This window comes from Typopeltis vanoorti, chromosome 21 (genome assembly GCF_054136105.1).
Source record: "Typopeltis vanoorti isolate ZY-2024b chromosome 21, IOZ_Tvanoo_1.0, whole genome shotgun sequence".
Classification (NCBI taxonomy): Eukaryota; Metazoa; Arthropoda; class Arachnida; order Uropygi; family Thelyphonidae; genus Typopeltis; species Typopeltis vanoorti.
The window spans coordinates 18,238,212-18,247,687 of NC_143569.1; the positions used below are offsets into that span (position 1 = coordinate 18,238,212).

The following is a 9,476-nucleotide window of genomic DNA, read 5'->3' on the forward strand; positions in this document are numbered from 1 at the left end:
CCCCGCGACACTTCTGTGTATGGCAGAAGAAGGCAAATCCATTCCTATAATAAAGTAATCAATGCATTTCGTGGGATGAGTGTTTATTATAAGTCATCATATATATTACAGTTAAATTAGCTTTTCTTTTATGAAAATTCTAGTTTTTAAAGTGGTAACTATTTTGCTTGTACAACAGTTGGAAAATTTTACGTATAAAGCACGTGATTTTGCATGTTGATGACGAATTCGTACATCGCCTTATTCCTTTCCTCCCTTCAACATGAATTGCCTATTCTTCGCACTGTGCCAACCAAGGTTCTCGCATCCGTGGTCGGACAGTAATGAAGGAGTCTCAAACAAGCAGCAACTAATACCTGAGAAATTTTATCGCCTGAAATGCAGATGGCAATCCAATTAATTTGTCTTGCAGCCGTCATTCTGCTATAGATTAGTTTTTTTTTTTTTTTCATTTATTTGAGAAGAATTATTATTATTATTATTACCACGGGCTACTCCAGGAGTCCTTAGACTCATCGAGGGAGGCCCTAAACATCATGTTCACACAGCTGTCCAACATTCTCACAGTATCTATCATACCATGCCTTGAACTGTAACGTTTCATGCCGACGAACTGTCAGCGTATCCAAGCGTAAGTGACCACTTGGTAGTGCCACACCACGGCAACTCGTTGCAAAGGTGAAGCAAGCTTCCTCACTGTTCTTGATATTTTCTCATAATGTAAAACACAGCTCTTAAGAGATGTAGTACTGTTTTACATTATGAGGAGAGGTCACTACCCAGACCGGTTTCAACCTTTTTTGAGGTCTCATCAGTGAGTAGCTAGACCTAGTTAATATCAAAGTTTAAGTGAAGAAAACTTACATACTTTTGCTATACGATTGACCGAAAGGTGTGTCACTATATTACATTATTATAACATAGTATAACTAAGATGAAAAGCCAAACGGCTATTTTTTTTTTTACTACATCTCTTAAGAGCTGTGTTTTACATTATGAGAAAATATCAAGAACAGTGAGGAAGCTTGCTTCACCTTTGCAACGAGTTGCCGTGGTGTGGCACTACCAAGTGGTCACTTACGCTTGGATACGCTGACAGTTCGTCGGCATGAAACGTTACAGATCGTAGTGTTCGATCTTAGTTTCGCTTACTGGCTGAATAACAATAAGGGATTTTAATCTCCTTAACTTCTCTCAAATTATAGTTTTTGAACAATGGCGTCGTATTTTTGGACGCCATTATCTTACGTCGCATTGGCGCCATATTCAAATATATGAAACGTATCGTTAAAGACTAAATTAATTTACGGAATTTACACCAAAATCACACAGACACAACAAGCTACCAAATTTAGACAATATTACGTTATGATTTTTAACATATATTCTAATTTCCATTCAAAATTGTACTTAGCTTTCGAGAGCTCCCTGAAATGCGACCGTTCCCCTGGCCCTCTAGCGGCAGGCCTTTCCTATAGTTGCTCAAGGTACAACAAGTCTCAGTATATTTTGAATTTTAGGTGTATTAGGCATCATATTACCTGTTCTCTGCATTAACAGACCTATTGTTGCCTCTGTGAAATAGCGAATATGAAACTATTATGCCACTAGATGGCGTTTGTAAAACAACACTTAATACTCTTGACGAGTTTATTACGATGGACAAAATACTTCTACACTTCTAGTAATAATAAGAATTGCCATATAATTTATTTGCTATTTAGCATTTATATTTTGTTATTTAGCATTTATATAGAATGAACAAATAAAAATTTCATTTATTAAACCAAACGCGTAAAATGGATTACGCATAGAAAGCCGCGATTAAAAAAAAATAGCACTTTAATACTTTTTGAAGTGCTATTTAATATTTCCTTCAAACAGCCGCACGATTCCTCCTGTGATAATCGCTTCACTTTTATATTAAAAAGAAAAAATTAAGGAAATTTTTTACTGCATTACTCTGCAACTCAGGAGAACTGGTAGTAGTCAAAAAAATCTTTAATAAGGAATTTTACGGATTCACAATTTTGCATTTTGCGAAATTTTGATACTCAACATGTAAACGGTTTTGAAATGAAATAGTTAAATATCACTGTTTCACAAACAACAGATGCGAGTACGTTAACATCTGCACTGGGTGAAATCAGGACACAGACTTTCCTGATAAGATAATATATACACGTATATACTGTATATATTATCTTATGATAATGTATGACAACACTGATGTACATGGAGGGTTCAAATCAGAAAACGTTTTTTTAATGCTATATTTTTCTTTATTAAAAAACATAATCGAAATGATAAATTAGTTTTGTTCTTACACATTTAGCATCATATCAGATTATATGAAGTCATGAAAATTTCGTCCTTTGTTAATTAATAGAAAATTATTGTTTTTCTAATGGAAATTTCAAGTATTTTTTTCATGGATATAAGCGAACTGTTTAATTTACAACACTGTTATATTTTTACTGATAGCACTGTGAGAATTCATGACTTGCAAGTAGCGTCAGTTGTAGATCATATTTACTGATTAAATAAATAAATAAATTGAAACAATACTTACAAGTCAGAGTTTTTTTCATGATAAACAATTAAAACTGTTTTTAGACTTATTTCTTCATAGAAATCGAGATTTCGTGCGGGATATTGTTCTAGAATGTACTGCAGCACGCTCTAGATAAAAAAAGAAATAGCAATCAAAACTTTACTATAGTAATGGGCGATTTTAACGCCAAAGTAGGTCATCGCATTCACCAAATAGATACAATAGGACCATACATATATGGTACAAGCAGCAACTCAGGAATGGCTCTTACAGAATTCTCTATCAGGTAACAAGCTTTATATCATGAATACATTTTTTAAGAAAGCCCTCAAAAGAAAATGGACGTGGAGAAGTCCAAACGGGGAAATAAAAAATGAAATTGATTATATACTGTGTAATAATAAAGAAATAGTTCAAGATACCTCAGTACTAAATCAAGTAAAAACAGGAAGTGACCACAAACTGGTCAGAGCCAACATTAAAATAAACCCCAAATTGGAAAGAATAAAATGGCTAAACAACAAAAAATCAAGAAGTTTTGACTTAAAACCTATCGAAAACAAGAAGGATTACGAAGAAAAACTAATCAAAAATTAGACTTAATAAATATATTTGAAGAAGACATAAATAAAATAAGCAAAAACCTAATGGATGTAATAATCTCAGCGGCCAATGAATTCAAAAACAACAAACAACAAAGAGACCATAAACTTTCAGAGGAAACTTCCTTACAACTACTAAAAAAGAGACGAAATATGAAACAAGACAAAAAAAAACATAATTTCTAAAATAGAATATGCAGAACAATTTCAGAACAATTGAAAACAATAAAAATATGAAAATACTAAGAAACATTTATCAGTTGGCAAAAATTCAAATAACTGCAATAAAAGTTAAGAATGGAACTACAATAAGGAACCAAGTACACATCCTAAGCAGGCTAGAAGAATTTTATAAGAACTCTATAGTGATCTTTCAATAAATAAATCAAATATAAACTCTTCTTTATCGCATATGGAATTCATCCCCTATTCACTTCAGATGAAATAAAACAGCCACTAAAACAATTGAAAAATGGAAAATGTCTTGGTGAAGACCTAATTCACATAGAATTAATCAAATGGGGAGGAAACAATATAATTTACCATGTCTCAAACTTACTAAATCTATGCATAGAAGAGGGGAAGATAACTGGAAAAATGCTACGAAAAATGCTACTGATACTGTTATATAAAAAAGGGGACAAAGAAGAAGTAAAAAACTATAGACCAATTAGTATTCTCTCTTTAATCTGTCCAAAATTCTCACAAAAGTAATAACAAACAGGTTAATTCCTCTTCTAGACTCAAATCAACCAGTAGAACAAGCAGGATTGTAAAGGCTTTAACACAAATGATCACATTCATGCAGTAAAACAAATAATAGAAAAAGCAGAAGAAAACCAATTGCCTCTCTTTAGCCTTCATTGATTATGAAAAAGCATTTGATTCCATGAAAACTAATGCAATAATCAAAGCACTCCAGAATCATGGAGTTCCTGGAGAATATATGGACCTCCTCCAGTAAATATACCACACTGCAACAGCAACAATCCAACTTCACGAGTAGCAATAAAATATCAATTGAAAAAGGAGTCCGACAAGCAGACTCTCTATCACTAAAATCTTTACAGCAATCCTTCAAGAAAAATTTATTAATATAAACTGGACAAACCTTGGCATAAAAATTAATAACAGAAACTTAACACACTTAAGATATGCAGATGATATCAAAATTTTTGCAAACACTCCAGAAGACCTTAATATAATGATAGAAGACCTATATCATGAAAGCAGTTTTAAAGCAGTTAAAAATTTAATCATTTTGTAACACCAAAAAACATAATAATAGAAAACAATTTCTTGGAAAGAGTCTCTTCATATACATACTTAGGTTACCTCATTGATCTAAACTGTGGACTCCAAAAGGAAATAAATAGGAGAGTTCAACTTGCCCGGAATGCATTCAGAAAATTGAAAACCATTTTTCAAAACAATAATGTCCCATTCTGTTCAAAACGGAAGACATTTAACCAGTGTATACTTCCAGCTATCTCATATGGTTGCTAACAAAAGCACTGGCAAATAAATTAACTCAAAGAAAAATGGAGAGGTTGATGCTAGGCATTACATTAAAAGATAAGAAGCAAAACACCTGGATAAGAAGCCAGACTTGCATCACTGACATTCTTCACCACAAGAGACTAAAATGTAAATGGGCCGGACATCTATCCAGAAGAGAAGATGAGCGATGGACCACCATACTAACGATACTGGATTCCTAAAGAAGGGAAACGAGGCCGAGGACGTCCTAAAAGGTGAAGTGATGAATTGTCAAATTTTGTTGGGGAAAATTGGTCAACCATTGCCAAGAACAGAGAAAGGTGGAAGGAACTGGAGGAGGCTTCGCCCAGCAGTAGACAGATGCTCCAGCAGCTTGGATGAATGCTGTTATTTGAAGTCTTTCATATTGCGGGAGTTATTTCAGTTGTAGTTCAAATTAGGTCATTAATTATTTGAAACCTTGTTTGCAAAAGTTTTTATTTACCTTTTAAATACTGTAGCTGCAATAACGATTGGTAAGGAAAAAATGGTCGATGAGCCATTCCTTTTATTATTTGTTCTTTATTTTGAATGTTGTTGTTGTCCAAGTGCCTACTCGATTGCAACGTATTTTTGATTTTCAGTATTTTAAATATTCGTGCTTAAAATACTACAAAAAATGGAAATTCTTCTGGCAAACAAGACTTAGAAAGATATTCTGCTATTTCAACGAATGTCTGATATTATTTAGTGAGAGTCTTGGGCCAGCTATCTCTAATTGGTCTCCAGTGGAGATTGTTAAGCATTACATACAAAATACAAAATCAGCATGAAAAAGATTTAAAGGTTAAAGTGGAATATGGAATAGTTTTTTACGTGAAGAAACGCAGTCTGTTAGATGACAATGGAGAAAATACTCTTGACTATTCATGAATTATTTATCTGTTAAAATTGGAATGATGTTGGTTCACTGAGGATCAGTTAATTAGAACTGTAGTGGTGGAAGAAAATCGGAAGCACCGATTTGTCAATCGGTGCTTCCGATTTTCTTCCACCACCCCACTAAATAAGATATTTAAGTCTTAGCTTTTTTGTCTAATTTCTTTAAACTCTGTTTCCAAAATTGAAAAATTCACTTAGCACGTGACATATGATTAAAAATCTGTAGTCTGTTACAATTAGGTTGTCTGTAGTTGTCCATAAATTACATTATGCTCTTTTGAAGATGCCTGTGAAAAGGACTTTTGCTTCCATGGCACTAGGTCGCTGGAAGGAAGAATGAATTGAGTTTGATTCCAGTCGCTGACTACAGGAACATTTTCTAATCATTTTTTCTGCCAGTTAAATTACTTCACCACTTTGACCACCACTGCTGAAATGCCTAACTGGGCGAAAATTTGCAAAGTCTTGGAACCTCCTTTATGCAACTTAACTATTTTCATCTCCTTCCATTCCCTTGGGACTCAACCCAAGACTTAACCCAGATTAAACAATCTGGCCAAAGGCACTACCACTTCCTGGGTACATTCTCGCAATACACGAGCTGATATCTCGTCCATCCCATAGCTGTATTAACATTCAGATTCTGTAATATTCTATTTATCTCGACTTCCTCTATTCTTACTTCCATACTCCTGTAATATCTACTGTTTCGGAGAGTATAGTTCTTCAGGAAAAAACAATTTGACCACTGGCAGCTTGTACATTAGCACTGCTACAACCCCAAGGAAAAAACGAAAAAATTAAATTTTGTTTGTGTTTATAAATAATAACAATGCTTACAACATTATATTAATGCAATACAACATTAAAAGTTACATCTTATGTTGCGGCATTGATTTAACAGTTAATAATTGGAATTGTTCGATTAACGCTTTAGATTACGAAACAAATACACTGCGATATCTAACGCAGTGTCGGAATTATCAAGTTCGGTCAGTTGTGGCTAGACTTTCCGATATTCGTGTGCAGTTAACAAGTGAATCTGACTCTGCTCGTTGAGTAGTGTCGCTACAGATAAATTGTATGCTTACGCGTGTTATGTCTGTAAGATACGAAACTTTTATTATTAGTGTGCGTTCGTGGTGAGGGTGAAATATTTTTGGTAAATTTTATTCTGTTAAAATAACATATAAATATTTATTTATTATAGATACAAGGCTGAATTATGACGAGTGTCACTATTGAAAATATGAAAAAAATTATATTTTCTCAATTATCGTTAACATGAAAAAATAGAAATAAAAAATAAAGGTCGTCCTACTCCAGATATTATTATTATAGTCAGGAAGGAATAAGTAAAAATAAAAAAATACATCAGGTCTTTTAAGAGTGGTATCAAAAAAATTAAATCGCTTTGTGATTGCAAAACTAGAAATGCTTTGTTTTGTTTTCCTTGTTTGCTTTTTGGCGGCGATATTGTATGGACTCAAAAGTGGTTTTACAAATATAAACAATATAAAAGAACAATGTGGTCTGTAATATTCTATTTATCTCGAAATTTACTTATTAAAATGTTATTTTGTTTTCATTATTAGGACAAGTTAATATTTCCGAACAACTTAGTGAAGCTTATAGAACATCAAAATTGAAACATAATGAAGAAAAACCGAGAGATATTATCGAAAATAATTGATTGTATAAAATTTTGTGGCAAATTTGAATTATCCCTTCAGGGACATAATGAAAATGGTTCTTGTGAAAATCCGGGAGTATAAGGGGTTAATAAATTTCATTGCAACTTTTGATCCTTCTTTGCAGAAACATTTAGATAACAATTCGATGTTTAAAGGGCCATCAAAAACTATACGAAACGAATTATTACAATGCATATTAGAAGTTTGTCACGATCACATAGAATCAGAAATCAATGAACCATCGTATGTAGCAGTCATGGTCGACAATACCACAGACGTTTCTGAGCACACGAAACAGTTTTCCGTCATGAATTTCGAGGTTTATGAACGATTTTTGGGATTTTTCACTCCAGAAAATGCAACTGCAGATGATTTGTCAAAATGATTCTGAAAAATGATTCGATAACATTAGCTCAATGATGGAGCTAATGTTATGAAAGGTGATCAAGGAGAGATTCAATATAAAATGCTACCGGTTTTTGAAATGCTCATTTTATTCATTGCCAGGCCCACCAACTAAATCTTATTATGAAACATAATTTTCTCAATTAAATCTGTACGATTATTTTTTTTTTGCAAATCTCTCAGGAATAGCAACATTTTTTTTTCAAAATCTCCAGAGATTGACAATATTAGATAAGCATGTAAATTCACGCATTTCAAGATCATCAAACAGACGTTGGAATTTTAATTTAAGAAAGTTAATAGTTTTTGAAAATTTCAAAGTAATTGATATCTTCAAGTGAAAAAAAAACATGATTTCGCAAATTACAAATTTTAATGAAAAGGTTATTGAAAAATTTTGTCAAGGCAAAAATAGAATGGATTTTATTTTCAAAATAATATTTTTAATAATTCAAAATTTTTAATATGTAAATTTACTTATTAATAAATTGGTTACTGATTAGGAAAAAACGAATTATTTTTCTCATTTTGCATATGCAGCACCCCCACTTAAAATTTTCACCAGACGACACTGAATTTGTCATTTATAATTAAATCCTCAGTATTCATTACAATTTATAATTGCTCACATTATTTATAAAATGAATGCACTTAAATTTTAATTATCAACTGTATTTACGCGATCGGCCGATCACCTTTTGAATATAATTACAATGTTTTTGTAAGTAGATTAAAACAAACTGTTTCATTATTGCTTACCCTTTTATCATTTCGGAATCATAAGATCACCATGATTAAAAAAACAAACAAACCTGAAGATGGGTATGATTTACCAAAAATCTCCTATTTGCTTTCTACTTCCGGTCTAGAGAGCGGTTTACTCGTGTGCATTGTCAAGGTCATCTACCCAAATATCTTCGCTCCCATTCAGGCATTAGAGATGCAGTTTTAAAAAAAAAAAAAAAAAAAAAAAAACCTCTTGGCAGTTATTTCTGGCTAAATCATGATTGTCTCAAGTTCTCAAATTTTTGTGGAGGGTAGTAATGGGAAGAAGCATGAAGTTATCGCTCTGTGTGAGTGGGTTTTCTAAAAACGGAGATTTTGATGTTCTCAGCGCATCTCGTAAGTTTTAAGTCCAGAAAGGGAAGACATTCGTCGGATTCTAGTTCACAGGTGAAGTTGATTTTCTGATGAAACTTGTTGAGGTGGTCCAGAAAAAGGTTGAGGTTGTTGATACCGTGTTTCTGGACCACCTCAACAAGATTCATCAGAAAATCAACTTTACCTGTGAACTAGAATCCGACGAATGTCTTCCCTTTCTGGACTTAAAACTTACGAGATGCGCTGAGAACAGCAAAATCTCCATTTTTAGAAAACCCACTCACACAGACAGATACCTTCATGCTTCTTCCCATCACTACCCTCCACAAAAATTTGGTATTATTTCAACCCTGGCACATCGTGCCAGATCTTTATTAACAGATGAAACAGAAATTGAATATGAACTCAATTTTCTTAAAAAGTCTTTCGTTAACAATGGATTCTCTCTTTAAAAGATTAATAAATTTCTCTCTGTTCACCGCTCAACTGCTCTTGAAGATTCTTCTCCCCAAAGAGGTTTTATTTCGTAACCATACATCAGCGCTCTTCCCGAAACTAGCAAAAATGCTTCAGAAATTCAACATTAGAACTTGCTTCACTACGTTCCCTAAACTTCGCTCCATATTAAAGAGACCTAAAATCAAACATCTTCCTACTTAGTATCCAGGAGTCTATAAGATTTTGTGTGATTGTGGCAAA

The 9,476-nt window shown here is 33.1% G+C and overlaps 1 long non-coding RNA gene across 3 annotated transcripts in view; it reads left to right on the top strand.

The window, feature by feature from the left end:
- The window catches only part of LOC150094656 (uncharacterized), a 36,872-nt gene extending 29,534 nt beyond the window's left edge, over positions 1–7,338 (top strand). For all 3 annotated transcript variants that reach the window (XR_016550168.1, XR_016550172.1, XR_016550169.1), the window contains one exon: positions 7,173–7,338. This is a non-coding gene — a long non-coding RNA (uncharacterized LOC150094656). The remainder of the gene's footprint in view (positions 1–7,172) is intronic.
- Positions 7,339–9,476: the final 2,138 nt, after the last annotated feature.